At 46.2% G+C, this 26,654-nt stretch overlaps 30 non-coding genes and 2 pseudogenes across 30 annotated transcripts; 19 read left to right on the top strand and 13 right to left on the bottom strand.

The window, feature by feature from the left end:
• The first annotated feature begins 454 nt into the window (after positions 1-454).
• On the top strand, positions 455-618 carry LOC134950773 (U1 spliceosomal RNA). Its single transcript, XR_010183633.1, has one exon. It is a non-coding gene; the product is annotated as a U1 spliceosomal RNA (small nuclear RNA).
• Positions 619-770: 152 nt separating this feature from the next.
• LOC134952577 (U1 spliceosomal RNA) lies at positions 771-933 on the top strand. Its single transcript, XR_010185071.1, has one exon. It is a non-coding gene; the product is annotated as a U1 spliceosomal RNA (small nuclear RNA).
• A 670-nt stretch (positions 934-1,603) lies between these two features.
• On the top strand, positions 1,604-1,767 carry LOC134950474 (U1 spliceosomal RNA). Its single transcript, XR_010183388.1, has one exon. It is a non-coding gene; the product is annotated as a U1 spliceosomal RNA (small nuclear RNA).
• A 152-nt stretch (positions 1,768-1,919) lies between these two features.
• LOC134952508 (U1 spliceosomal RNA) lies at positions 1,920-2,082 on the top strand. The gene has a single exon (XR_010185015.1). It is a non-coding gene; the product is annotated as a U1 spliceosomal RNA (small nuclear RNA).
• Positions 2,083-2,753: 671 nt separating this feature from the next.
• LOC134951456 (U1 spliceosomal RNA) lies at positions 2,754-2,917 on the top strand. The gene has a single exon (XR_010184192.1). It is a non-coding gene; the product is annotated as a U1 spliceosomal RNA (small nuclear RNA).
• Positions 2,918-3,069: 152 nt separating this feature from the next.
• On the top strand, positions 3,070-3,232 carry LOC134953193 (U1 spliceosomal RNA). Its single transcript, XR_010185474.1, has one exon. It is a non-coding gene; the product is annotated as a U1 spliceosomal RNA (small nuclear RNA).
• Positions 3,233-3,903: 671 nt separating this feature from the next.
• On the top strand, positions 3,904-4,067 carry LOC134951683 (U1 spliceosomal RNA). The gene has a single exon (XR_010184378.1). It is a non-coding gene; the product is annotated as a U1 spliceosomal RNA (small nuclear RNA).
• A 152-nt stretch (positions 4,068-4,219) lies between these two features.
• LOC134952507 (U1 spliceosomal RNA) lies at positions 4,220-4,382 on the top strand. Its single transcript, XR_010185014.1, has one exon. It is a non-coding gene; the product is annotated as a U1 spliceosomal RNA (small nuclear RNA).
• A 670-nt stretch (positions 4,383-5,052) lies between these two features.
• LOC134950786 (U1 spliceosomal RNA) lies at positions 5,053-5,216 on the top strand. Its single transcript, XR_010183644.1, has one exon. It is a non-coding gene; the product is annotated as a U1 spliceosomal RNA (small nuclear RNA).
• A 152-nt stretch (positions 5,217-5,368) lies between these two features.
• Positions 5,369-5,531, top strand: LOC134952965 (U1 spliceosomal RNA). The gene has a single exon (XR_010185322.1). It is a non-coding gene; the product is annotated as a U1 spliceosomal RNA (small nuclear RNA).
• Positions 5,532-6,202: 671 nt separating this feature from the next.
• LOC134951454 (U1 spliceosomal RNA) lies at positions 6,203-6,366 on the top strand. The gene has a single exon (XR_010184191.1). It is a non-coding gene; the product is annotated as a U1 spliceosomal RNA (small nuclear RNA).
• A 152-nt stretch (positions 6,367-6,518) lies between these two features.
• LOC134953192 (U1 spliceosomal RNA) lies at positions 6,519-6,681 on the top strand. The gene has a single exon (XR_010185473.1). It is a non-coding gene; the product is annotated as a U1 spliceosomal RNA (small nuclear RNA).
• Positions 6,682-7,352: 671 nt separating this feature from the next.
• Positions 7,353-7,516, top strand: LOC134951682 (U1 spliceosomal RNA). The gene has a single exon (XR_010184377.1). It is a non-coding gene; the product is annotated as a U1 spliceosomal RNA (small nuclear RNA).
• A 152-nt stretch (positions 7,517-7,668) lies between these two features.
• LOC134953417 (U1 spliceosomal RNA) lies at positions 7,669-7,831 on the top strand. Its single transcript, XR_010185565.1, has one exon. It is a non-coding gene; the product is annotated as a U1 spliceosomal RNA (small nuclear RNA).
• A 2,622-nt stretch (positions 7,832-10,453) lies between these two features.
• LOC134950274 (U1 spliceosomal RNA) lies at positions 10,454-10,617 on the top strand. The gene has a single exon (XR_010183221.1). It is a non-coding gene; the product is annotated as a U1 spliceosomal RNA (small nuclear RNA).
• Positions 10,618-10,769: 152 nt separating this feature from the next.
• Positions 10,770-10,932, top strand: LOC134952857 (U1 spliceosomal RNA). The gene has a single exon (XR_010185243.1). It is a non-coding gene; the product is annotated as a U1 spliceosomal RNA (small nuclear RNA).
• Positions 10,933-11,603: 671 nt separating this feature from the next.
• Positions 11,604-11,767, top strand: LOC134951351 (U1 spliceosomal RNA). The gene has a single exon (XR_010184107.1). It is a non-coding gene; the product is annotated as a U1 spliceosomal RNA (small nuclear RNA).
• Positions 11,768-11,919: 152 nt separating this feature from the next.
• Positions 11,920-12,082, top strand: LOC134951987 (U1 spliceosomal RNA). Its single transcript, XR_010184617.1, has one exon. It is a non-coding gene; the product is annotated as a U1 spliceosomal RNA (small nuclear RNA).
• Positions 12,083-12,752: 670 nt separating this feature from the next.
• Positions 12,753-12,916, top strand: LOC134950686 (U1 spliceosomal RNA). Its single transcript, XR_010183562.1, has one exon. It is a non-coding gene; the product is annotated as a U1 spliceosomal RNA (small nuclear RNA).
• Positions 12,917-14,991: 2,075 nt separating this feature from the next.
• On the bottom strand, positions 14,992-15,154 carry LOC134951986 (U1 spliceosomal RNA). Its single transcript, XR_010184616.1, has one exon. It is a non-coding gene; the product is annotated as a U1 spliceosomal RNA (small nuclear RNA).
• A 152-nt stretch (positions 15,155-15,306) lies between these two features.
• LOC134951349 (U1 spliceosomal RNA) lies at positions 15,307-15,470 on the bottom strand. Its single transcript, XR_010184106.1, has one exon. It is a non-coding gene; the product is annotated as a U1 spliceosomal RNA (small nuclear RNA).
• Positions 15,471-16,165: 695 nt separating this feature from the next.
• Positions 16,166-16,307, bottom strand: LOC134953461 (U1 spliceosomal RNA; annotated as a pseudogene).
• Positions 16,308-16,459: 152 nt separating this feature from the next.
• LOC134951764 (U1 spliceosomal RNA) lies at positions 16,460-16,623 on the bottom strand. Its single transcript, XR_010184444.1, has one exon. It is a non-coding gene; the product is annotated as a U1 spliceosomal RNA (small nuclear RNA).
• Positions 16,624-17,318: 695 nt separating this feature from the next.
• LOC134953281 (U1 spliceosomal RNA) lies at positions 17,319-17,460 on the bottom strand (annotated as a pseudogene).
• Positions 17,461-17,612: 152 nt separating this feature from the next.
• Positions 17,613-17,776, bottom strand: LOC134950664 (U1 spliceosomal RNA). Its single transcript, XR_010183544.1, has one exon. It is a non-coding gene; the product is annotated as a U1 spliceosomal RNA (small nuclear RNA).
• Positions 17,777-18,446: 670 nt separating this feature from the next.
• LOC134952413 (U1 spliceosomal RNA) lies at positions 18,447-18,609 on the bottom strand. Its single transcript, XR_010184940.1, has one exon. It is a non-coding gene; the product is annotated as a U1 spliceosomal RNA (small nuclear RNA).
• Positions 18,610-18,761: 152 nt separating this feature from the next.
• On the bottom strand, positions 18,762-18,925 carry LOC134950625 (U1 spliceosomal RNA). The gene has a single exon (XR_010183511.1). It is a non-coding gene; the product is annotated as a U1 spliceosomal RNA (small nuclear RNA).
• Positions 18,926-19,586: 661 nt separating this feature from the next.
• Positions 19,587-19,749, bottom strand: LOC134952856 (U1 spliceosomal RNA). Its single transcript, XR_010185242.1, has one exon. It is a non-coding gene; the product is annotated as a U1 spliceosomal RNA (small nuclear RNA).
• Positions 19,750-19,901: 152 nt separating this feature from the next.
• LOC134950442 (U1 spliceosomal RNA) lies at positions 19,902-20,065 on the bottom strand. The gene has a single exon (XR_010183361.1). It is a non-coding gene; the product is annotated as a U1 spliceosomal RNA (small nuclear RNA).
• A 2,623-nt stretch (positions 20,066-22,688) lies between these two features.
• LOC134953416 (U1 spliceosomal RNA) lies at positions 22,689-22,851 on the bottom strand. Its single transcript, XR_010185564.1, has one exon. It is a non-coding gene; the product is annotated as a U1 spliceosomal RNA (small nuclear RNA).
• A 152-nt stretch (positions 22,852-23,003) lies between these two features.
• On the bottom strand, positions 23,004-23,167 carry LOC134951536 (U1 spliceosomal RNA). Its single transcript, XR_010184258.1, has one exon. It is a non-coding gene; the product is annotated as a U1 spliceosomal RNA (small nuclear RNA).
• Positions 23,168-23,838: 671 nt separating this feature from the next.
• LOC134952994 (U1 spliceosomal RNA) lies at positions 23,839-24,001 on the bottom strand. The gene has a single exon (XR_010185346.1). It is a non-coding gene; the product is annotated as a U1 spliceosomal RNA (small nuclear RNA).
• Between the last annotated feature and the right edge of the window lie 2,653 nt (positions 24,002-26,654).

Genomic DNA, 26,654 nt, shown 5'->3' with positions numbered 1-26,654 from the left:
CTGCTGCAAGAAATCAGCTTGAATGCTTCAGGGGCTGGGGCATAGCCAACATGAGCCCCACACCGAAGGAGGGTGGAGGTGTTTAATGCGAACTAGAGGTCATCCAAGCGCCGCAAAAGGCCGCCATGCCCTGCACGCCCCTTTTCTCTTTTCATATGCAGACGAGGGTTAAAGCCAACTTTGACCCACTGCTTGGATGGCATTACCATATGCAAATCAATCTGCTGCAGGCCTTCCCCCAGGAATGCTTGCACTAGTTGTTGCATTTGGTTTGTTGTTTGGGGGTGCTTCAGTATTAGGCAGCCTTCTGCCCTCCAATGTTCATCTGAAAATATGTGTTCTCCCTGCAGTTGTTGTCCCCAGATGAGAGTTCCCTTGTGCTGCCTCAGTTGAATCTCCTTTACTTGACAGAGATGTGCCTGAGCAGCGGCCCTCTCCAGCCCTATCCCAAATCATACTTATCTTGCATAGGAGATACCATGGTCATGAAGATTGTTTTCCCAGGGTGAGGTTCATTCATTGCATTCTGGGTATGCTGACCCCTGTGATTTCCCCAAATGTGGGAAACTTGACTGCATTATTTGTAGTAGTGGGGGACTGTGTTTGTGCTTTCCTCTGGTCAGCTCTGGTAAAAGTCAGATTTCTTTGTCTCATTTCTTCCTCTAGCCTTGTTCTTCTTTCGAGAGTTCCCTTGTGCTGCCTCAGTTGGATCTCCTTCACTTGACAGGGGGGTGCCCGAGCAGCGACCCTCCCCAGCTCTAGCCCAACTCCTACTTACCTGCCAGGTGAGATACTATGATCATGTAGGTGCTTCTCCCAGGGCAAGGCTCACCCATTGCACTCTGGGTGTGCTGCTCCTGCGATTTCCCCAAATGTGGGACACTTGACTGCATAATTTGTGTTTCCCCTGGTCGGCTCTCGTATAATTCAGATCTCTTTGTCTCAGGTCTCTCTCCAGCCTAGTTTGCTGTCTGTTTCCACTTCTCTTTTCTTGAGCCGCTCCCTTCTATGCCCTTGCGCACTATTCTGACCTCTCCTGTCTGCTTACTTTGTGCCTTCCAACGCACAATGCAAACTACAGGTAGTGCTGCAGGGCCCACACCCTTTTACTTGCCTTACAGAGCAGCTCTGGAGCTGTTACAGTGCCCAGCTGCTGCAAGAAATCAGCTTGAATGCTTCAGGGGCTGGGGCATAGCCAACATGAGCCCCACACCGAAGGAGGGTGGAGATGTTTAATGCGAATTAGGGGTCATCCAAGCGCCGCAAAAGGCCGCCATGCCCTGCACATCCCTTTTTTCTTTTCATATGCAGACGAGGGTTGAAGCCAACTTTGACCCACTGCTTGGATGACATCACCATATGCAAATCCATCTGCTGCAGGCCTTCCCCAGGAATGCTTGCACTAGTTGTTGCATTTGGTTTGTTGTTTGGGGGTGCTTCAGTATTAGGCAGCCTTCTGCCCTCCCATGTTCATCTGAAAATATGTGTTCTCCCTGCAGTTGTTGTCCCCAGATGAGAGTTCCCTTGTGCTGCCTCAGTTGAATCGCCTTTACTTGACAGAGATGTGCCTGAGCAGCGGCCCTCCCCAGCCCTATCCCAAATCATACTTATTTTGCATAGGAGATACCATGGTCATGAAGATTGTTCTCCCAGGGTGAGGTTCATTCATTGCATTCTGGGTATGCTGACCCCTGTGATTTCCCCAAATGTGGGAAACTTGACTGCATTATTTGTGGTAGTGGGGGACTGTGTTTGTGCTTTCCTCTGGTCAGCTCTGGTAAAAGTCAGATTTCTTTGTCTCAGATCTTCCTCTAGCCTTGTTCTTCTTTCGAGAGTTCCCTTGTGCTGCCTCAGTTGGATCTCCTTCACTTGACAGGGGGGTGCCCGAGCAGCGACCCTCCCCAGCTCTAGCCCAACTCCTACTTACCTGCCAGGTGAGATACTATGATCATGTAGGTGCTTCTCCCAGGGCAAGGCTCACCCATTGCACTCTGGGTGTGCTGCCCCTGTGATTTCCCCAAATGTGGGAAACTTGACTGCATAATTTGTGTTTCCCCTGGTCGGCTCTCGTATAATTCAGATCTCTTTGTCTCAGGTCTCTCTCCAGCCTAGTTTGCTGTCTGTTTCCACTTCTCTTTTCTTGAGCCGCTCCCTTCTATGCCCTTGCGCACTATCCTGACTTCTCCCGTCTGCTTACTTTTTGCCTTCCAACGCACAATGCGAACTACAGGTAGTGCTGCAGGGCCCACACCCTTTTACTTGCCTTACAGAGCAGCTCTGGAGCTGTTACAGTGCCCAGCTGCTGCAAGAAATCAGCTTGAATGCTTCAGGGGCTGGGGCATAGCCAACATGAGCCCCACACCGAAGGAGGGTGGAAGTGTTTAATGCGAACTAGGGGTCATCCAAGCGCCGCAAAAGGCCGCCATGCCCTGCACGCCCCTCTTCTCTATTCATATGCAGATGAGGGTTGAAGCCAACTTTGACCCACTGCTTGGATGACATCACCATATGCAAATCCATCTGCTGCAGGCCTTCCCCCAGGAATGCTTGCACTAGTTGTTGCATTTGGTTTGTTGTTTGGGGGTGCTTCAGTATTAGGCAGCCTTCTGCCCTCCCATGTTCATCTGAAAATATGTGTTCTCCCTGCAGTTGTTGTCCCCAGATGAGAGTTCGCTTGTGCTGCCTCAGTTGAATCTCCTTTACTTGACAGAGATGTGCCTGAGCAGCGGCCCTCCCCAGCTCTATCCCAAATCATACTTATTTTGCATAGGAGATACCATGGTCATGAAGATTGTTTTCCCAGGGTGAGGTTCATTCATTGCATTCTGGGTATGCTGACCCCTGTGATTTCCCCAAATGTGGGAAACTGGACTGCATTATTTGTGGTAGTGAGGGACTGTGTTTGTGCTTTCCTCTGGTCAGCTCTGGTAAAAGTCAGATTTCTTTGTCTCAAATCTTCCTCTAGCCTTGTTCTTCTTTCGAGAGTTCCCTTGTGCTGCCTCAGTTGGATCTCCTTCACTTGACAGGGGGGTGCCCGAGCAGCGACCCTCCCCAGCTCTAGCCCAGCTCCTACTTACCTGCCAGGTGAGATACTATGATCATGAAGGTGCTTCTCCCAGGGCAAGGCTCACCCATTGCACTCTGGGTGTGCAACTCCTGCGGTTTCCCCAAATGTTGGACACTTGACTGCATAATTTGTGTTTCACCTGGTCGGCTCTCGTATAATTCAGATCTCTTTGTCTCAGGTCTCTCTCCAGCCTAATTTGCAGTCTGTTTCCACTTCTCTTTTCTTGAGTTGCTCCCTTCTATGCCCTTGCGCACTATCCTGACTTCTCCCGTCTGCTTACTTTGTGCCTTCCAACGCACAATGCAAACTACAGGTAGTGCTGCAGGGCCCACACCCTTTTACTTGCCTTACAGAGCAGCTCTGGAGCTGTTACAGTGCCCAGCTGCTGCAAGAAATCAGCTTGAATGCTTCAGGGGCTGGGGCATAGCCATCATGAGCCCCACACCGAAGGAGGGTGGAGGTGTTTAATGCGAACTAGGGGTCATCCAAGCACCGCAAAAGGCCGCCATGCCCTGCATGCCAATTTTCTCTTTTCATATGCAGACGAGGGTTGAAGCCAACTTTGACCCACTGCTTGGATGACATCACCATATGCAAATCCATCTGCTGCAGGCCTTCCCCCAGGAATGCTTGCACTAGTTGTTGCATTTGGTTTGTTGTTTGGGGGTGCTTCAGTATTAGGCAGCCGTCTGCCCTCCCATGTTCATCTGAAAATATGTGTACCTCCTGCAGTTGTTGTCCCCAGATGAGAGTTCCCTTGTGCTGCCTCAGTTGAATCTCCTTTACTTGACAGAGATGTGCCTGAGCAGCGGCCCTCCCCAGCCCTATCCCAAATCATACTTATTTTGCATAGGAGATACCATGGTCATGAAGATTGTTCTTCCAGGGTGAGGTTCATTCATTGCATTCTGGGTATGCTGACCCCTGTTATTTCCCCAAATGTGGTAAACTTGACAGCATTATTTGTGGTAGTGGGGGACTGTGTTTGTGCTTTCCTCTGGTCAGCTCTGGTAAAAGTCAGATTTCTTTGTCTCAGATCTTCCTCTAGCCTTGTTCTTCTTTCGAGAGTTCCCTTGTGCTGCCTCAGTTGGATCTCCTTCACTTGACAGGGGGGTGCCCGAGCAGCGACCCTCCCCAGCTCTAGCCCAACTCCTACTTACCTGCCAGGTGAGATACTATGATCATGTAGGTGCTTCTCCCAGGGCAAGGCTCACCCATTGCACTCTGGGTGTGCTGCCCCTGTGATTTCCCCAAATGTGGGAAACTTGACTGCATAATTTGTGTTTCCCCTGGTCGGCTCTCGTATAATTCAGATCTCTTTGTCTCAGGTCTCTCTCCAGCCTAGTTTGCTGTCTGTTTCCACTTCTCTTTTCGTGAGCCGCTCCCTTCTATGCCCTTGCGCACTATTCTGACCTCTCCTGTCTGCTTACTTTGTGCCTTCCAACGCACAATGCAAACTACAGGTAGTGCTGCAGGGCCCACACCCTTTTACATGCTTTACAGAGCAGCTCTGGAGCTGTTACAGTGCCCAGCTGCTGCAAGAAATCAGCTTGAATGCTTCAGGGGCTGGGGCATAGCCAACATGAGCCCCACACCGAAGGAGGGTGGAGATGTTTAATGCGAATTAGGGGTCATCCAAGCGCCGCAAAAGGCCGCCATGCCCTGCACATCCCTTTTTTCTTTTCATATGCAGACGAGGGTTGAAGCCAACTTTGACCCACTGCTTGGATGACATCACCATATGCAAATCCATCTGCTGCAGGCCTTCCCCAGGAATGCTTGCACTAGTTGTTGCATTTGGTTTGTTGTTTGGGGGTGCTTCAGTATTAGGCAGCCTTCTGCCCTCCCATGTTCATCTGAAAATATGTGTTCTCCCTGCAGTTGTTGTCCCCAGATGAGAGTTCCCTTGTGCTGCCTCAGTTGAATCGCCTTTACTTGACAGAGATGTGCCTGAGCAGCGGCCCTCCCCAGCCCTATCCCAAATCATACTTATTTTGCATAGGAGATACCATGGTCATGAAGATTGTTCTCCCAGGGTGAGGTTCATTCATTGCATTCTGGGTATGCTGACCCCTGTGATTTCCCCAAATGTTGGAAACTCGACTGCATTATTTGTGGTAGTGGGGGACTGTGTTTGTGCTTTCCTCTGGTCAGCTCTGGTAAAAGACAGATTTCTTTGTCTCAGATCTTCCTCTAGCCTTGTTCTTCTTTCGAGAGTTCCCTTGTGCTGCCTCAGTTGGATCTCCTTCACTTGACAGGGGGGTGCCCGAGCAGCGACCCTCCCCAGCTCTAGCCCAACTCCTACTTACCTGCCAGGTGAGATACTATGATCATGTAGGTGCTTCTCCCAGGGCAAGGCTCACCCATCGCACTCTGGGTGTGCTGCCCCTGTGATTTCCCCAAATGCGGGAAACTTGACTGCATAATTTGTGTTTCCCCTGGTCGGCTCTCGTATAATTCAGATGTCTTTGTCTCAGGTCTCTCTCCAGCCTAGTTTGCTGTCTGTTTCCACTTCTCTTTTCTTGAGCCGCTCCCTTCTATGCCCTTGCGCACTATCCTGACTTCTCCCGTCTGCTTACTTTTTGCCTTCCAACGCACAATGCGAACTACAGGTAGTGCTGCAGGGCCCACACCCTTTTACTTGCCTTACAGAGCAGCTCTGGAGCTGTTACAGTGCCCAGCTGCTGCAAGAAATCAGCTTGAATGCTTCAGGGGCTGGGGCATAGCCAACATGAGCCCCACACCGAAGGAGGGTGGAAGTGTTTAATGCGAACTAGGGGTCATCCAAGCGCCGCAAAAGGCCGCCATGCCCTGCACGCCCCTCTTCTCTATTCATATGCAGATGAGGGTTGAAGCCAACTTTGACCCACTGCTTGGATGACATCACCATATGCAAATCCATCTGCTGCAGGCCTTCCCCCAGGAATGCTTGCACTAGTTGTTGCATTTGGTTTGTTGTTTGGGGGTGCTTCAGTATTAGGCAGCCTTCTGCCCTCCCATGTTCATCTGAAAATATGTGTTCTCCCTGCAGTTGTTGTCCCCAGATGAGAGTTCGCTTGTGCTGCCTCAGTTGAATCTCCTTTACTTGACAGAGATGTGCCTGAGCAGCGGCCCTCCCCAGCTCTATCCCAAATCATACTTATTTTGCATAGGAGATACCATGGTCATGAAGATTGTTTTCCCAGGGTGAGGTTCATTCATTGCATTCTGGGTATGCTGACCCCTGTGATTTCCCCAAATGTGGGAAACTGGACTGCATTATTTGTGGTAGTGAGGGACTGTGTTTGTGCTTTCCTCTGGTCAGCTCTGGTAAAAGTCAGATTTCTTTGTCTCAAATCTTCCTCTAGCCTTGTTCTTCTTTCGAGAGTTCCCTTGTGCTGCCTCAGTTGGATCTCCTTCACTTGACAGGGGGGTGCCCGAGCAGCGACCCTCCCCAGCTCTAGCCCAGCTCCTACTTACCTGCCAGGTGAGATACTATGATCATGAAGGTGCTTCTCCCAGGGCAAGGCTCACCCATTGCACTCTGGGTGTGCAACTCCTGCGGTTTCCCCAAATGTTGGACACTTGACTGCATAATTTGTGTTTCACCTGGTCGGCTCTCGTATAATTCAGATCTCTTTGTCTCAGGTCTCTCTCCAGCCTAATTTGCAGTCTGTTTCCACTTCTCTTTTCTTGAGTTGCTCCCTTCTATGCCCTTGCGCACTATCCTGACTTCTCCCGTCTGCTTACTTTGTGCCTTCCAACGCACAATGCAAACTACAGGTAGTGCTGCAGGGCCCACACCCTTTTACTTGCCTTACAGAGCAGCTCTGGAGCTGTTACAGTGCCCAGCTGCTGCAAGAAATCAGCTTGAATGCTTCAGGGGCTGGGGCATAGCCATCATGAGCCCCACACCGAAGGAGGGTGGAGGTGTTTAATGCGAACTAGGGGTCATCCAAGCACCGCAAAAGGCCGCCATGCCCTGCATGCCAATTTTCTCTTTTCATATGCAGACGAGGGTTGAAGCCAACTTTGACCCACTGCTTGGATGACATCACCATATGCAAATCCATCTGCTGCAGGCCTTCCCCCAGGAATGCTTGCACTAGTTGTTGCATTTGGTTTGTTGTTTGGGGGTGCTTCAGTATTAGGCAGCCGTCTGCCCTCCCATGTTCATCTGAAAATATGTGTACCTCCTGCAGTTGTTGTCCCCAGATGAGAGTTCCCTTGTGCTGCCTCAGTTGAATCTCCTTTACTTGACAGAGATGTGCCTGAGCAGCGGCCCTCCCCAGCCCTATCCCAAATCATACTTATTTTGCATAGGAGATACCATGGTCATGAAGATTGTTCTTCCAGGGTGAGGTTCATTCATTGCATTCTGGGTATGCTGACCCCTGTTATTTCCCCAAATGTGGTAAACTTGACAGCATTATTTGTGGTAGTGGGGGACTGTGTTTGTGCTTTCCTCTGGTCAGCTCTGGTAAAAGTCAGATTTCTTTGTCTCAGATCTTCCTCTAGCCTTGTTCTTCTTTCGAGAGTTCCCTTGTGCTGCCTCAGTTGGATCTCCTTCACTTGACAGGGGGGTGCCCGAGCAGCGACCCTCCCCAGCTCTAGCCCAACTCCTACTTACCTGCTAGGTGAGATACTATGATCATGAAGGTGCTTCTCCCAGGGCAAGGCTCACCAATTGCACTCTGGGTGTGCTGCTCCTGCGATATCCTCAAATGTGGGAAACTTGACTGCATAATTTGTGTTTCCCCTGGTCGGCTCTCGTATAATTCAGATCTCTTTGTCTCATGTCTCTCTCCAGCCTAGTTTGCTGTCTGTTTACACTTCTCTTTTCTTGAGCCACTCCCTTCTATGCCTTGCGCACTATCTTGACTTCTCCCGTCTGCTTACTTTGTGCCTTCCAACGCACAATGCGAACTACAGGTAGTGCTGCAGGGCCCACACCCTTTTAGTTGCCTTACAGAGCAGCTCTGGAGCTATTACAGTGCCCAGCTGCTGCAAGTAATCAGCTTGATTGCTTCAGGGGCTGGGGCATAGCCAACATGAGCCCCACACCGAAGTAGGGTGGAGGTGTTTAATGCGAACTAGGGGTCATCCAAGCGCCGCAAAAGGCCGCCATGCCCTGCACGCCCCTTTTGTCTTTTCATATGCAGACGAGGGTTGAAGCCAACTTTGACCCACTGCTTGGATGACATCACCATATGCAAATCCATCTGCTGCAGGCCTTCCCCCAGGAATGCTTGTACTAGTTGTTGCATTTGGTTTGTTGTTTGGGGGTGCTTCAGTATTAGGCAGCCTTCTGCCCTCCCATGTTCATCTGAAAATATGTGTTCTCCCTGCAGTTGTTGTCCCCAGATGAGAGTTCCCTTGTGCTGCCTCAGTTGAATCTCCTTTACTTGACAAGGGAGGCATTTTGGATTTTTTCTTTGGGTACCCTTACACCTGATGGTCTGAATGAGAGCATCGAACTGAACAACATTGGCAGTCTCTGAAGATTTTATCTATTGATTTACCTAATATATTATTTATTGAATATCCATTTATTGTATGTTTAATAAATAAACAAAATTATTAGAAGTAGCTATTTTGGAAACAGCTTTCCTCTTAGGATGAAACTGTATAATCCTGTTGTGTGTATTCCTTTAATGTTCCTTAGTAAAATCCACTAGTAATGATGAACATCAGATTTCTTCCTCCATCCTCTTTTTACACTTTCTCTTGGTTCTATATATATATATATTTTTTCTATTTTTATTTTTTTCCCCTCCTTCTCCCAAAAGGCCCCCCTCCCTCTCCCCCCCTCCCTGTTTTAAATTTTAAAATCTTTAAATATTTAAATCTTCGAATCCTTAAATTGTCTGTTTAATATTTATTTTTTCTTCAATTCTTTTTGTTGTTTAAACAGCAATGTAATTATTCCAGGGGTTAAAATAATGAAATATAGAAATAATATTAACAAAAATTAAAGGTAAAAATGAATTGATAGAATGATCCCATTAAAAGTAAATAAATAATATGGATGTTAAGCTGAGCAGGTTGGATTCGAACATGGGACTAGCTGCATAGAGTGCATTTGATGTTTCCCCTGCGCCACAAGAACTGCTTTAGTAGTGGCATGGATTTATGTTACCCTAAAAGGTTTTATATAAGTAAATGGGGATCCTTAGTGCTGAGTCTCTGAATTATGTATATGTGATTATAGATATGAGGTATTGATTGAAAGATTATAGGTTAATCTGTATATAGATTATATATTTTCTGTTATTTTTTAAACCACCTTGTTGCTTATTTTATTATTATTTTTAATCACCATGTTGCTTATTTTTATATTATGAAATGCCTTTATATGTGCAATTGCAATTAGAAAGTTGTTCCATATGTGAGTCATTACATGTATGCATCCAATTAGTACATGTATGTATCCAATCAACTAATTAGTAATACTATTGGTCCGGTGCATTTTAAAAAGAGCCTGCTAGGCTGCTGATGTATCCTCTGACGAAACCGCTCTTGGATAACAGCGGAGAAACACGTAAGGAAGGTGATTACCGGACACTCTGATTGCTGAGATATAAGCCCGTTCATGAACGAGCTACATCACGGCGGACGTCTGATGTAAAGACAGCGGTGAAGGGGAAAAAGCAATTTGAGACCGAGCAAAAGGAGGTCTCTACCCCACGGCAGGGAGAAATATCCCGACCGCGAGTGCCAATAAGATCCAGCCACGGTTAACGGGGGTCGTAGCATACCGCTGTGTTTCACCAACCATCACAGCGCTCTCCCCCTGTTTTCTTTCATTACTCACGTGAGTTACATATGAACTTTAACTGCAGTAAATAAGAGGCGTTGGTTACAACTGTTGCTGTTCATCCACAAGAAGGAATTTAATGTATCAATTACAATTGGAAAGTAACGATTAAATTACAACAGCTGTATCCAGGAGGATTTTTTGGACACTTTAATAAACATTCCGTTGTCATCAAGGGCAATATGAAATAGATCCTGATTACATTTAGATATGGATAGTGGTGCCTATATATGTTGACTCCATTGTATTTTATTGAATGTGGGTTTCTTCTGTCTATATATATTTTTTTTAAAATAAAGAGCTTGTATATTTTATTTTTTGCGCTCCCTTGATAACAAGTGTGATTATCTTTAAAATTTGGTTTATTATTGGTAGAACAGTACTACCTATGGGAGCACCATTTTATAATATATGGTGAAAATTAATAGATGTATAAAGATTAAATAAGCAACAAATTGGTGAAATAGATAAGTTTTGATAGGAGCACTGGGTTCTATATATATTTATTGACATTTGGTTATATATATGTATAGACTTTATAAATTCTTGACAGAGATGTGCCTGAGCCCTCCCCAGCCCTATCCCAAATCATACTTATTTTGCATAGGAGATACCATGGTCATGAAGATTGTTCTCCCAGGGTGAGGTTCATTCATTGCATTCTGGGTATGCTGACCCCTGTGATTTCCCCAAATGTGGGAAACTCAACTGCATTATTTGTGGTAGTGGGGGACTGTGTTTGTGCTTTCCTCTGGTCAGCTCTGGTAAAAGTCAGATTTATTTGTCTCAGATCTTCCTCTAGCCTTGTTCTTCTTTCGAGAGTTTCCATGTGCTGCCTCAGTTGGATCTCCTTCACTTGACAGGGGGGTGCCCGAGCAGCGAGCCTCCCCAGCTCTAGCCCAACTCCTACTTACCTGCCAGGTGAGATACTATGATCATGAAGGTGCTTCTCCCAGGGCAAGGCTCACCCATTGCACTCTGGGTGTGCTGCTCCTGCGGTTTCCCCAAATGTTGGACACTTGACTGCATAATTTGTGTTTCCCCTGGTCGGCTCTCGTATAATTCAGATCTCTTTGTCTCAGGTCTCTCTCCAGCCTAGTTTGCTGTCTGTTTCCACTTCTCTTTTCTTGAGTTGCTCCCTTCTATGCCCTTGCTCACTATCCTGACTTCTCCCGTCTGCTTACTTTGTGCCTTCCAACGCACAATGCAAACTACAGGTAGTGCTGCAGGGCCCACACCCTTTTACTTTCCTTACAGAGCAGCTCTGGAGTTGTTACAGTGCCCAGCTGCTGCAAGAAATCAGCTTGAATGCTTCAGGGGCTGGGGCATGGCCAACATGAGCCCCACAGAGAAGGAGGGTGGGGGTATTTAATGCGAACTAGGGGTCATCCAAGCGCCGCAAAAGGCCGCCATGCCCTGCATACCCCTTTTCTCTTTTCATATGCAGATGAGGGTTCCAGCCAACTTTGGCCCACTGCTTGGATGACATCACCGTATGCAAATCCGTCTTCTGCAGACCTTCCCCCAGGAATGCTTGTACTAGTTGTTGCATTTGGTTTGTTGTTTGGGGGTGCTTCAGTATTAGGCAGCCTTCTGCCCTCCCATGTTCATCTGAAAATATGTGTTCTCCCTGCAGTTGTTGTCCCCAGATGAGAGTTCCCTTGTGCTGCCTCAGTTGAATCTCCTTTACTTGACAGAGATGTGCCTGAGCAGCGGCCCTCCCCATCCCTATCCCAAATCATACTTATTTTGCATAGGAGATACCATGGTCATGAAGATTGTTCTCCCAGGGTGAGGTTCATTCATTGCATTCTGGGTATGCTGACCCCTGTGATTTCCCCAAATGTGGGAAACTTGACTGCATTATTTGTGGTAGTGAGTGACTGTGTTTGTGCTTTCCTCTGGTCAGCTCTGGTAAAAGTCAGATTTCTTTGTCTCAGATCTTCCTCTAGCCTTGTTCTTCTTTCGAGAGTTTCCTTGTGCTGCCTCAGTTGGATCTCCTTCACTTGACAGGGGGGTGCCCGAGCAGCGACCCTCCCCAGCTCTAGCCCAACTCCTACTTACCTGCCAGGTGAGATACTATGATCATGAAGGTGCTTCTCCCAGGGCAAGGCTCACCCATTGCACTCTGGGTGTGCTGCTCCTGCGATTTCCCCAAATGTGGGAAACTTGACTGCATAATTTGTGTTTCCCCTGGTCGGCTCTCGTATAATTCAGATCTCTTTGTCTCAGGTCTCTCTCCAGCCTAGTTTGCTGTCTGTTTCCACTTCTCTTTTCTTGAGCCGCTCCCTTCTATGCCCTTGCGCACTATCCTGTCTTCTCCCGTCTGCTTACTTTTTGCCTTCCAACGCACAATGCGAACTACAGGTAGTGCTGCAGGTCCCACACCCTTTTATTTGCCTTACAGAGCAGCTCTGGAGCTGTTACAGTGCCAACTGCTGCAAGAAATCAGCTTGAATGCTTCAGGGGCTGGGGCATAGCCAACATGAGCCCCACACCGAAGGAGGGTGGAGGTGTTTAATGCGAGCTAGGGGTCATCCAAGCGCCGCAAAAGGCTGCCATGCCCTGCACGCCCCTTTTCTCTTTTCATATGCAGACGAGGGTTGAAGCCAACTTTGACCCACTGCTTGGATGACATCACCATATGCAAATCCATCTGCTGCAGGCCTTCCCCCAGGAATGCTTGCACTAGTTGTTGCATTTTGTTTGTTGTTTGGGGGTGCTTCAGTATTAGGTAGCCTTCTGCCCTCCCATGTTCATCTGAAAATATGTGTTCTCCCTGCAGTTGTTGTCCCCAGATGAGAGTTCCCTTGTGCTGCCTCAGTTGAATCTCCTTTACTTGACAGAGATGTGCCTGAGCAGCGGCCCTCCCCAGCCCTATCCCAAATCATACTTATTTTGCATAGGAGATACCATGGTCATGAAGATTGTTCTCCCAGGGTGAGGTTCATTCATTGCATTCTGGGTATGCTGACCCCTGTGATTTCCACAAATGTGGGAAACTCGACTGCATTATTTGTGGTAGTGGGGGACAGTGTTTGTGCTTTCCTCTGGTCAGCTCTGGTAAAAGTCAGATTTCTTTGTCTCAGATTTTCCTCTAGCCTTGTTCTTCTTTCGAGAGTTCCCTTGTGCTGCCTCAGTTGGATCTCCTTCACTTGACAGGGGGCTGCCCGAGCAGCGACCCTCCCCAGCTCTAGCACATGTAAGTTTGTTTTTATTTTACTACATTGTGGTTTGTGGCTCTATACCATGTAATGCATGTCTTTTAACAGTAGTCAAGTCTTCCAATGTGCTTGTTAGTGAAACCCAATACATAGCTTTATTTTATTTTGTTTCTTCAAATATTGAATGCATATGTCTTATAACTTTTTTTTTCAATATATAAACATTTTTATTATAAGATTTTCAATGACACAAGTACATCCAAGTTGCAGATTATGGGTTGTGAAGGACAAATCAACCATATAAACAATTTAAGCAATTTAAATTGCATGCAGGTAGTAGAATATCAAACTCCTTGGATGAGAGTTGGTCGTAATAAACTAGGATAGAAAAGAATAAAGTAGAAAATAAGATTTTAAACCTACCGGTAAATCTTTTTCTCGTAGTCCGTAGAGGGTGCTGGGGACTCCGTAAGGACCATGGGGATAGACGGGCTCCGCAGGAGACATGGGCACTTTAAGAAAGACTTTAGTTCTGGGTGTGCACTGGCTCCTCCCTCTATGCGCCTCTATGCCACAGTTAGAGAAACTGTGCCCAGAGGAGACTGACAGTATGAGGAAAGGATTTTGTTAATCCAGGGCAAGATTCATACCAGCCACACCAATCACACTGTATAACTTGTGATAAACTACCCAGTTATGAGTACGAAAAAACAACATACTGTAGCATCAGTGCAGGACCGATGCAACTATAACATAACCCTTATTGAAGCAATAACTATATACAAGTATTGCAGAAGTAGTCCGCACTTGGGACGGGCGCCCAGCATCCTCTACGGACTACGAGAAAAAGATTTACCGGTAGGTTTAAAATCTTATTTTCTCTAACGTCCTAGAGGATGCTGGGGACTCCATAAGGACCATGGGGATTATACCAAAGCTCCAAAACGGGCGGGAGAGTGCGGATGACTCTGCAGCACCGATTGAGCAAACATGAGTTCCTCCTCAGCCAGGGTATCAAACTTATAGTATTTTGAAAAGGTGTTTGAACCTGACCAAGTAGCAGCTCGACACAGCTGTAGTGCCGAGACCCCTCGGGCAGCCGCCCAAGAAGAGCCCACTTTCCTCGTGGAATGGGCCTAGACCGATTTCGGTAACTGCAATCCAGCCATAGAATGCGCTTGCTGAATCGTGTTACAAATCCAGCGAGCAATAGCCTGCTTTGAAGCAGGGGCACCAATCTTGTTGGTTGCATACAGGACAAACAGCGCTTCAGTTTTCCTGACTCTAGCCGTCCTGGCCACATAAATTTTCAAAGCCCTGACCACATCAAGTAACTCGGAATCCTCCAAGTCACGCGTAGCCAAAGGCACCACAATAGATTGGTTCATATGAAAAGATGAGACCACTTTTGGTAGGAATTGAGGATGGGTCCGCAATTCCGCTCTATCCACATAGAACACCAAATATGGGCTTTTATGTGACAAAGCCGCTAATTCCGACACTCGCCTAGCCAAAGCCAAGGCTAATAACATGACCACCTTCCACGTGAGATATGTTAACTCCACCGTTTTAAGGCTGCTAAAAACTGCTAGCGAGCAATCAACTCAGAATGACCCCCATAGTGTATTGCAAGAAAATATCTGTAAATCCAATGGTACCGTAAGTGCGGTATATACTCGCACTTCTTTGCGGGGCGAGAACATCTCCCCTAAGTGAAGTCAGCCCTATGAATAGAGTTTGTGTGATCCCTGTGCAGCAGTCACAGAAAGGGTTCATCTCTGCAGTTTGTCACTCAAATTACATTGTTGCATTTTTTCTAGAAGTGGATCTGAGAGCTGTTACCCGCAGACCAGCTACAATAATTATCCTGGGATAGTGCGCAAGGGCATAGAAGGGAGCGGCTCAAGAAAAGAGAAGTGGAAACAGACAGCAAACTAGGCTGGAGAGAGACCTGAGACAAAGAGATCTGAATTATACGAGAGCCGACCAGGGGAAACACAAATTATGCAGTCAAGTTTCCCACATTTGGGGAAATCGCAGGAGCAGCACACCCAGAGTGCAATGGGTGAGCCTTGCCCTGGGAGAAGCACCTTCATGATCATAGTATCTCACCTGGCAGGTAAGTAGGAGTAGGGCTAGAGCTGGGGAGGGTCGCTGCTCGGGCACCCCCCTGTCAAGTGAAGGAGATCCAACTGAAGCAGCACAAGGAAACTCTCGAAAGAAGAACAAGGCTAGAGGAAGATCTGAGACAAAGAAATCTGACTTTTACAAGAGCTGACCAGAGGAAAGCACAAACACAGTCACTCACTACCACAAATAATGCAGTCAAGTTTCCCACATTTGGGGAAATCACAGGGGTCAGCATACCCAGAATGCAATGAATGAACCTCACCCTGGGAGAACAATCTTCATGACCATGGTATCTCCTATGCAAAATAAGTATGATTTGGGATAGGGCTGGGGAGGGCCGCTGCTCAGGCACATCTCTGTCAAGTAAAGGAGATTCAACTGAGGCAGCACAAGGGAACTCTCATCTGGGGACAACAACTGCAGGGAGAACACATATTTTCAGATGAACATGGGAGGGCAGAAGGCTGCCTAATACTGAAGCACCCCCAAACAACAAACCAAATGCAACAACTAGTACAAGCATTCCTGGGGGAAGGTCTGCAGAAGACGGATTTGCATACGGTGATGTCATCCAAGCAGTGGGCCAAAGTTGGCTGGAACCCTCATCTGCATATGAAAAGAGAAAAGGGGTATGCAGGGCATGGCGGCCTTTTGCGGCGCTTGGATGACCCCTAGTTCGCATTAAATACCCCCACCCTCCTTCTGTGTGGGGCTCATGTTGGCCATGCCCCAGTCCCTGAAGCATTCAAGCTGATTTCTTGCAGCAGCTGGGCACTGTAACAGCTCCAGAGCTGCTCTGTAAGGCAAGTAAAAGTGTGTGGGCCCTGCAGCACTACCTGTAGTTTGCATTGTGCATTGTAAGGCACAAAGTAAGCAGACGGGAGGAGAAGTCAGGATAGTGCACAAGGGTATAGAAGGGAGGGGCTCAAGAAAAAAGAAGTGGAAACAGACAGCAAACTAGGCTGGAGAGAGACCTGAGACAAAGAGATCTGAATTATATGAGAGCCGACCAGGGGAAACACAAATTACGCAGTCAAGTTTCCCACATTTGGGGAAATCACAGGGGCAGCACACCCAGAGTGCAATGGGTGATCCTTGCCATGGGAGAAGCAACTTCATGATCATAGTATCTCACCTGGCAGGTAAGTAGGAGTTGGGCTAGAGCTGGGGAGGGTCGCTGCTCGGGCAGCCCCCTGTCAAGTGAAGGAGATCCAACTGAGGCAGCACAAGGGAACTCTCGAAAGAAGAACAAGGCTAGAGGAAAATCTGAGACAAAGAAATCTGACTTTTACCAGAGCTGACCAGAGGAAAGCACAAACACAGTCCCCCACTACCACAAATAATGCAGTCGAGTTTCCCACATTTGTGGAAATCACAGGGGTCAGTATACCCAGAATGCAATGAATGAACCTCACCCTGGGAGAACAATCTTCATGACCAAGGTATCTCATATGCAAAATAAGTATGATTTGGGATAGGGCTGGGGAGGGCCGCTGCTCAGGCACATCTCTGTCAAGTAAAGGAGATTCAACTGAGGCAGCACAAGGGAACTCTCATCTGGGGACAACAACTGCAGGGAGAACACATATTTTCAGATGAACATGGGAGGGCAGAAGGCTACCTAATACTGAAGCACCCCAAAACAACAAACAAAATGCAACAACTAGTGCAGGCATTCCTGGGGGAAGGCCTGCAGCAGATGGATTTGCATATGGTGATGTCATCCAAGCAGTGGGTCAAAGTTGGCTTCAACCCTCGTCTGCATATGAAAAGAGAAAAGGGGCGTGCAGGGCATGGCAGCCTTTTGCGGCGCTTGGATGACCCCTAGCTCGCATTAAACACCTTCACCCTCCTTCGGTGTGGGGCTCATGTTGGCCATGCCCCAGCCCCTGAAGCATTCAAGCTGATTTCTTGCAGCAGCTGGGCACTGTAACAGCTCCAGAGCTGCTCTGTAAGGCAAGTAAAAGGGTGTGGGCCCTGCAGCACTACCTGTAGTTTGCATTGTGCATTGTAAGGCACAAAGTAAGCAGACAGGAGGAGAAGTCAGGATAGTGCACAAGGGTATAGAAGGGAGGGGCTCAAGAAAAAAGAAGTGGAAACAGACAGCAAACTAGGCTGGAGAGAGACCTGAGACAAAGAGATCTGAATTATATGAGAGCCGACCAGGGGAAACACAAATTACGCAGTCAAGTTTCCCACATTTGGGGAAATCACAGGGGCAGCACACCCAGAGTGCAATGGGTGATCCTTGCCCAGGGAGAAGCAACTTCATGATCATAGTATCTCACCTGGCAGGTAAGTAGGAGTTGGGCTAGAGCTGGGGAGGGTCGCTGCTCGGGCACCCCCCTGTCAAGTGAAGGAGATCCAACTGAGGCAGCACAAGGGAACTCTCGAAAGAAGAACAAGGCTAGAGGAAAATCTGAGACAAAGAAATCTGACTTTTACCAGAGCTGACCAGAGGAAAGCACAAACACAGTCCCCCACTACCACAAATAATGCAGTCGAGTTTCCCACATTTAAGGAAATCACAGGGGTCAGCATACCCAGAATGCAATGAATGAACCTCACCCTGGGAGAACAATCTTCATGACCATGGTATCTCCTATGCAAAATAAGTATGATTTGGGATAGGGCTGGGGAGGGCCGCTGCTCAGGCACATCTCTGTCAAGTAAAGAAGATTCAACTGAGGCAGCACAAGGGAACTCTCATCTGGGGACAACAACTGCAGGGAGAACACATATTTTCAGATGAACATGGGAGGGCAGAAGGCTGCCTAATACTGAAGCACCCCCAAACAACAAACCAAATGCAACAACTAGTGCAAGCATTCCTGGGGGAAGGCTGCAGCAGATGGATTTGCATATGGTGATGTCATCCAAGCAGTGGGTCAAAGTTGGCTTCAACCCTCGTCTGCATATGAAAAGAGAAAAGGGGCGTGCAGGGCATGGCGGCCTTTTGCGGCGATTGGATGACCCCTAGTTCGCATTAAACACCTCCACCCTCCTTCGGTGTGGGGCTCATGTTGGCTATGCCCCAGCCCCTGAAGCATTCAAGCTGATTTCTTGCAGCAGCTAGGCACTGTAACAGCTCCAGAGCTGCTCTGTAAGGCAAGTAAAAGGGCGTGGGCCCTGCAGCACTACCTTTAGTTCGCATTGTGCGTTGGAAGGCACAAATTAAGCAGACGGGAGAAGTCAGGATAGTGCGCAAGGGCATAGAAGGGAGCGGCTCAAGAAAAAAGAAGTGGAAATAGACAGCAAACTAGGCTGGAGAGAGACCTGAGACAAAGAGATCTGAATTATACGAGAGCCGACCAGGGGAAACACAAATTATGCAGTCAAGTTTCCCACATTTGGGGAAATCGCAGGAGCAGCACACCCAGAGTGCAATGGGTGAGACTTGCCCTGGGAGAAGCACCTTCATGATCATAGTATCTCACCTGGCAGGTAAGTAGGATTTGGGATAGAGCTGGGGAGGGTCGCTGCTCGGGCACCCCCCTGTCAAGTGAAGTAGATCCAACTGAGGCAGCACAAGGAAACTCTCGATAGAAGAACAAGGCTAGAGGAAGATCTGAGACAAATAAATCTGACTTTTACCAGAGCTGACCAGAGGAAAGAACAAACACAGTCCCCCACTACCACAAATAATGCAGTCGAGTTTCCCACATTTGGGGAAATCATAGGGGTCAGCATACCCAGAATGCAATGAATGAACCTCACCCTGGGAGAACAATCTTCATGACCATGGTATCTCCTATGCAAAATAAGTATGACTTGGGATAGGGCTGGGGAGGGCCGCTGCTCAGGCACATCTCTGTCAAGTAAAGGAGATTCAACTGAGGCAGCACAAGGGAACTCTCATCTGGGGACAACAACTGCAGGGAGAACACATATTTTCAGATGAACATGGGAGGGCAGAAGGCTGCCTAATACTGAAGCACCCCCAAACAACAAACCAAATGCAACAACTAGTGCAAGCATTCCTGGGGGAAGGCCTGCAGCAGATGGATTTGCATATGGTGATGTCATCCAAGCAGTGGGTCAAAGTTGGCTTCAACCCTCGTCTGCATATGAAAAGAGAAAAGGGGCGTGCAGGGCATGGCGGCCTTTTGCGGCGCTTGGATGACCCCTAGTTTGCATTAAACACCTCCACCCTCCTTCGGTGTGGGGCTATGCCCCAGCCCCTGAAGCATTCAAGCTGATTTCTTGCAGCAGCTGGGCACTGTAACAGCTCCAGAGCTGCTCTGTAAGGCAAGTAAAAGGGTGTGGGCCCTGCAGCACTACCTGTGGTTTGCATTGTGCGTTGGAAGGCACAAAGTAAGCAGACGGGAGAAGTCAGGATAGTGCGCAAGGGCATAGAAGGGAGCAACTCAAGAAAAGAGAAGTGGAAACAGACAGCAAACTAGGCTGGAGAGAGACCTGAGACAAAGAGATCTGAATTATACGAGAGCCGACCAGGGGAAACACAAATTATGCAGTCAAGTGTCCAACATTTGGGGAAACCGCAGGAGCAGCACACCCAGAGTGCAATGGGTGAGCCTTGCCCTGGGAGAAGCACCTTCATGATCATAGTATCTCACCTGGCAGGTAAGTAGGAGTTGGGCTAGAGCTGGGGAGGGTCACTGCTTGGGCACCCCCCTGTCAAGTGAAGGAGATCCAACTGAGGCAGCACATGGAAACTCTCGAAAGAAGAACAAGGCTAGAGGAAGATCTGAGACAAATAAATCTGACTTTTACCAGAGCTGACCAGAGGAAAGCACAAACACAGTCCCCCACTACCACAAATAATGCAGTCGAGTTTCCCACATTTGGGGAAATCACAGGGGTCAGCATACCCAGAATGCAATGAATGAACCTCACCCTGGGAGAACAATCTTCATGACCATGGTATCTCCTATGCAAAATAATTATGATTTGGGATAGGGCTGGGGAGGGCCGCTGCTCAGGCACATCTCTGTCAAGAATTTATAAAGTCTATACATATATATAACCAAATGTCAATATATATATATAGAACCCAGCGATTCTATCAAAACTTATCTATTTCACCAATTTGTTGCTTATTTAATCTTTATACATCTATTAATTTTCACCATATATTATAAAATGCTGCTCCCATAGGTAGTACTGTTCTACCAATAATAAACCAAATTTTAAAGATAATCACACTTGTTATTAAGGGAGCGCAAAAAATAAAATATACAAGCTCTTTATTTTTAAAAAATATATATAGACAGAAGAAACCCACATTCAATAAAATACAATGGAGTCAACATATATAGGCACCACTATCCATATCTAAATGTAATCAGGATCTATTTCATATTGCCCTTGATGACAACGGAATGTTTATTAAAGTGTCCAAAAAATCCTCCTGGATACAGCTGTTGTAATTTAATCATTACTTTCCAATTGTAATTGATACATTAAATTCCTTCTTGTGGATGAACAGCAACAGTTGTAACCAACGCCTCTTATTTACTGCAGTTAAAGTTCATATGTAACTCACGTGAGTAATGAAAGAAAACAGGGGGAGAGCGCTGTGATGGTTGGTGAAACACAGCGGTATGCTACGACCCCCGTTAACCGTGGCTGGATCTTATTGGCACTCGCGGTCGGGATATTTCTCCCTGCCGTGGGGTAGAGACCTCCTTTTGCTCGGTCTCAAATTGCTTTTTCCCCTTCACCGCTGTCTTTACATCAGACGTCCGCCGTGATGTAGCTCGTTCATGAACGGGCTTATATCTCAGCAATCAGAGTGTCCGGTAATCACCTTCCTTACGCGTTTTTCCGCTGTTATCCAAGAGCGGTTTCGTCAGAGGATACATCAGCAGCCTAGCAGGCTCTTTTTAAAATGCACCGGACCAATAGCATTACTAATTAGTTGATTGGATACATACATGTACTAATTGGATGCATACATGTAATGACTCACATATGGAACAACTTTCTAATTGCAATTGCACATATAAAGGCATTTCATAATATAAAAATAAGCAACATGGTGATTAAAAATAATAATAAAATAAGCAACAAGGTGGTTTAAAAAATAACAGAAAATATATAATCTATATACAGATTAACCTATAATCTTTCAATCAATACCTCATATCTATAATCACATATACATAATTCAGAGACTCAGCACTAAGGATCCCCATTTACTTATATAAAACCTTTTAGGGTAACATAAATCCATGCCATTACTAAAGCAGTTCTTGTGGCGCAGGGGAAACATCAAATGCACTCTATGCAGCTAGTCCCATGTTCGAATCCAACCTGCTCAGCTTAACATCCATATTATTTATTTACTTTTAATGGGATCATTCTATCAATTCATTTTTACCTTTAATTTTTGTTAATATTATTTCTATATTTCATTATTTTAACCCCTGGAATAACTACATTGCTGTTTAAACAACAAAAAGAATTGAAGAAAAAATAAATATTAAACAGACAATTTAAGGATTCGAAGATTTAAATATTTAAAGATTTTAAAATGTAAAACAGGGAGGGGGGGGAGGGAGGGGGGCCTTTTGGGAGAAGGAGGGGAAAAAAATAAAAATAGAAAAAAAAATATATATAGAACCAAGAGAAAGTGTAAAAAGAGGATGGAGGAAGAAATCTGATGTTCATCATTACTAGTGGATTTTACTAAAGAACTTTAAAGGAACACACACAACAGGATTATACAGTTTCATCCTAAGAGGAAAGCTGTTTCCAAAATAGCTACTTCTAATAATTTTTTTATTTATTAAACATACAATAAATGGATATTCAATAAATAATGTATTAGGTAAATCAATAGATAAAATCTTCAGAGACTGCCAATGTTGTTCAGTTCGATGCTCTCATTCAGACCATCAGGTGTATGGGTACCCAAAGAAAAAATCCAAAATGCCTCCCTTGTCAAGTAAAGGAGATTCAACTGAGGCAGCACAAGGGAACTCTCATCTGGGGACAACAACTGCAGGGAGAACACATATTTTCAGATGAACATGGGAGGGCAGAAGGCTGCCTAATACTGAAGCACCCCCAAACAACAAACCAAACGCAACAACTAGTACAAGCATTCCTGGGGGAAGGCCTGCAGCAGATGGATTTGCATATGGTGATGTCATCCAAGCAGTGGGTCAAAGTTGGCTTCAACCCTCGTCTGCATATGAAAAGAGAAAAGGGGCGTGCAGGGCATGGCGGCCTTTTGCGGCGCTTGGATGACCCCTAGTTCGCATTAAACACCTCCACCCTACTTCGGTGTGGGGCTCATGTTGGCTATGCCCCAGCCCCTGAAGCATTCAAGCTGATTACTTGCAGCAGCTGGGCACTGTAATAGCTCCAGAGCTGCTCTGTAAGGCAACTAAAAGGGTGTGGGCCCTGCAGCACTACCTGTAGTTCGCATTGCGCGTTGGACGGCACAAAGTAAGCAGACGGTAGAAGTCAAGATAGTGCGCAAGGGCATAGAAGGGAGTGGCTCAAGAAAAGAGAAGTGTAAACAGACAGCAAACTAGGCTGGAGAGAGACATGAGACAAAGAGATCTGAATTATACGAGAGCCGACCAGGGGAAACACAAATTATGCAGTCAAGTTTCCCACATTTGAGGATATCGCAGGAGCAGCACACCCAGAGTGCAATTGGTGAGCCTTGCCCTGGGAGAAGCACCTTCATGATCATAGTATCTCACCTAGCAGGTAAGTAGGAGTTGGGCTAGAGCTGGGGAGGGTCACTGCTCGGGCACCCCCCTGTCAAGTGAAGGAGATCCAACTAAGGCAGCACAAGGGAACTCTCGAAAGAAGAACAAGGCTAGAGGAAGATCTGAGACAAAGAAATCTGACTTTTACCAGAGCTGACCAGAGGAAAGCACAAACACAGTCCCCCACTACCACAAATAATGCTGTCAAGTTTACCACATTTGGGGAAATAACAGGGGTCAGCATACCCAGAATGCAATGAATGAACCTCACCCTGGGAGAACAATCTTCATGACCATAATATCTCCTATGCAAAATAAGTATGATTTGGGATAGGGCTGGAGAGGGCCGCTGCTCAGGCACATCTCTGTCAAGTAAAGGAGATTCAACTGAGGCAGCACAAGGGAACTCTCATCTGGGGACAACAACTGCAGGAGGTACACATATTTTCAGATGAACATGGGAGGGCAGAAGGCTGCCTAATACTGAAGCACCCCCAAACAACAAACCAAATGCAACAACTAGTGCAAGCATTCCTGGGGGAAGGCCTGCAGCAGATGGATTTGCATATGGTGATGTCATCCAAGCAGTGGGTCAAAGTTGGCTTCAACCCTCGTCTGCATATGAAAAGATAAAATTGGCATGCAGGGCATGGCGGCCTTTTGCGGTGCTTGGATGACCCCTAGTTCGCATTAAACACCTCCACCCTCCTTCGGTGTGGGGCTCATGATGGCTATGCCCCAGCCCCTGAAGCATTCAAGCTGATTTCTTGCAGCAGCTGGGCACTGTAACAGCTCCAGAGCTGCTCTGTAAGGCAAGTAAAAGGGTGTGGGCCCTGCAGCACTACCTGTAGTTTGCATTGTGCGTTGGAAGGCACAAAGTAAGCAGACGGGAGAAGTCAGGACAGTGCGCAAGGGCATAGAAGGGAGCAACTCAAGAAAAGAGAAGTGGAAACAGACTGCAAATTAGGCTGGAGAGAGACCTGAGACAAAGAGATCTGAATTATACGAGAGCCGACCAGGTGAAACACAAATTATGCAGTCAAGTGTCCAACATTTGGGGAAACCGCAGGAGTAGCACACCCAGAGTGCAATGGGTGAGCCTTGCCCTGGGAGAAGCACCTTCATGATCATAGTATCTCACCTGGCAGGTAAGTAGGAGCTGGGCTAGAGCTGGGGAGGGTCGCTGCTCGGGCACCCCCCTGTCAAGTGAAGGAGATCCAACTGAGGCAGCACAAGGGAACTCTCGAAAGAAGAACAAGTGTGGATTATTTATATAGGAAAAAACCTTGGCGCACCAGGGGTGAAGAAAGGAAAGCCTAGAAGGAGTGGTCAGATGAATTCTAAATTTATTTGTACACTTTAAAACATATATTAAAATTTCATTTAAAAAATATGACACATTTTAGTTTGACATAAAAAAATATATAACAAAAAATATATAAATTGATATAACAATAATCTATTATTTTCCACAAATGTCAATACTTATGAATAAGAATAAAATTAAATGCTCGCTCCAAGAAGCATGAGAAATAAAGTCCCGAGACCTGTTTATCCCACGTGGATAGTATTTACTGTCTTTTAGAAAAAGGCAGTTTTTTATTTATGTTTATCAGGGTCTTCCTGTATAATGATACTGCCGTGTATCACCCAATTCCACCAGGCTAGGTTAAGTGGCTGATGGTGTTTTTATAGGATCACGGTCTGTTGCACCCTTCACCCACTGTGGCTGTTAGTGTTGTAGTGATGGTTTCCAGGACTTTCCCTTTTTGTACGAAACACATATAAAAATGATGTATATCTGGTAACAGTACCTGTAGACCGTAAGTGTGGTGAGTCCTCCGCTACCTCCTTTCCCACGGGTCCGCAACTGCAGGACCTCTGGTGGGGCCGGGCAGCCGATTCCCAGAGCTCCGATACAGCACGTATCGCCTGGCCCGCAAGTGTGGAACGCAGGCCAGTCGCTTCCGGTTTCGCGGCTTCCGGCTTCCGGGAGTTACGTGTCGTCAGCAAAACAGTGGTGATTCGAGTTGAGCTCCGGCTTCATACAGCAATCCAACGCGTTTCTCCCATCTAGGGCTTCCTCAGGGATTGGTATCATGCAGAAACAGGTTCCTTATATACCTGGCACTTTCTAATGATTGGACTTTTCTGCAGTAGTCCCATAATGTGTTCATTAACTCCTTCTTTACTGGAGCAGAATTCATCATTATGCAGAAAAGTTAAAACAGGCTCATTAAATCTATATATTTAAAAAAAATCTTAATTATTTAGTGCAACTATCATAATTAAATCAAGATTTATTGTTTTTTATTTTATTTTCCAAACTTTTTATTTTTATTTTTTTTTTTTTATATTTTTTTTAAAAACTTCTGACCAATGAAAAGTAGGGTGAACAAAAGGATAGAGATGAAAGAGAGAAGGAAGGAGGGGGGGGGGGGTTCTAAGGAAGGGAAGGTGGATAAGTCTTCCCTATATTTGATACAGGAGGGAACCATATCAATTTGAGATGAAAATGCGATTTGGGTTAATCATCTGGACAAGCTATCATTCCAGAAAGCTTGCTAAATCAAAATCGATGTTTAGACCTTTTGGAGTGATGGTATCCATTTGGTAGATCCATTTCGCTTCTTCCTTTGATATTTGGGCCACTGTGTCTCCACCTCTCCAGTTGTTTTTTATTTTCTTTATACCCAAGAACTTTAGACATGTGGGATCACTGTTGTGATGGTGTGCAAAGTGTATTGGGATGCTGTGGGTTTCCATTTTATTCCTGATGTTCCTAATATGTTCTGAAATGCGATTTTTTAAGGGTCTGATGGTTCGCCCCACATACTGTAATCCACATGGGCATTCTAAGAGATACACTACTCCTTTTGTATCACATGTTATCTCTTCTTCTATTTTAAATTCTTTCCTATTGGACTTGGAGCAAAAGGTTTGAATATTCTTGGTGCTAGTGTAGTTGGTACTCTTACAGTTCTGACATCTTAAACAATGGTAGAACCCCTTTGTTCTTTTGCCTTTTTGCAACCAAGTAAGGTTGGCACTTTCTTCTGTCTTTACTTCCAATGGGAGGGCACTTTTCACTAGTGATGATTTGATGTTCCTCGCTTTCTTAAAGATCACCTTCGGTTTCCTTGGAAGAATTTCACACAATTTTTCATCCTTTAATAGAATGGGCCAATATTTATTTAAAATCCCCTCGATTTTGTTCGATTGTGAACTGTACTGGGTAATGAAAGTTGTCTCATTCTTCATTTTCTCTATATTCCCCTTCTTGGATTTTTTTGGGATCATAAGAGTGTTCCGTTCCAGGTTTCGAACTTCTTCAAAATCATTCCTAAGGCTTATTTCATCGTAGCCTTTTTCAGTGAACCTGTTCTTCATTTCCTGTGCTTGCTTCTCGTACTCTTCTATTTTTGAGCAGTTTCTTTTCAGCCGCTTGAATTGTCCTTTTGGGATGTTCCGAAGCCAGTTTGGGTGGTGGGCGCTTGTTTTTTCGATATAGGTGTTACAGTCCACCTCTTTGATGTGTGTTCGTGTTTCAAGAGTATTGTCCTCCACATAGATCTCCAGATCCAAAAAGACAATTTTCTCCTTACTGTAATTTACAGTGAAGTACAGGTTAAGATCATTCTGGTTCATATACTCAATGAAGTTGCCTAACTCCTCTTCGCTGCCGGACCAGATGAATAGAACGTCGTCTATGAATCTTTTCCATAATCCTATTTTTTCTAGCATGGGATTTGAGTTCCATATATTCCGGTTCTCCCACTCCGCTACGAACAAATTCGCATACCCCGGTG

The sequence above is a fragment of the Pseudophryne corroboree genome, chromosome 8, assembly GCF_028390025.1.
Source record: "Pseudophryne corroboree isolate aPseCor3 chromosome 8, aPseCor3.hap2, whole genome shotgun sequence".
Taxonomy (NCBI): Eukaryota; Metazoa; Chordata; class Amphibia; order Anura; family Myobatrachidae; genus Pseudophryne; species Pseudophryne corroboree.
This window is presented reverse-complemented; position numbering and strand designations above follow the sequence as displayed.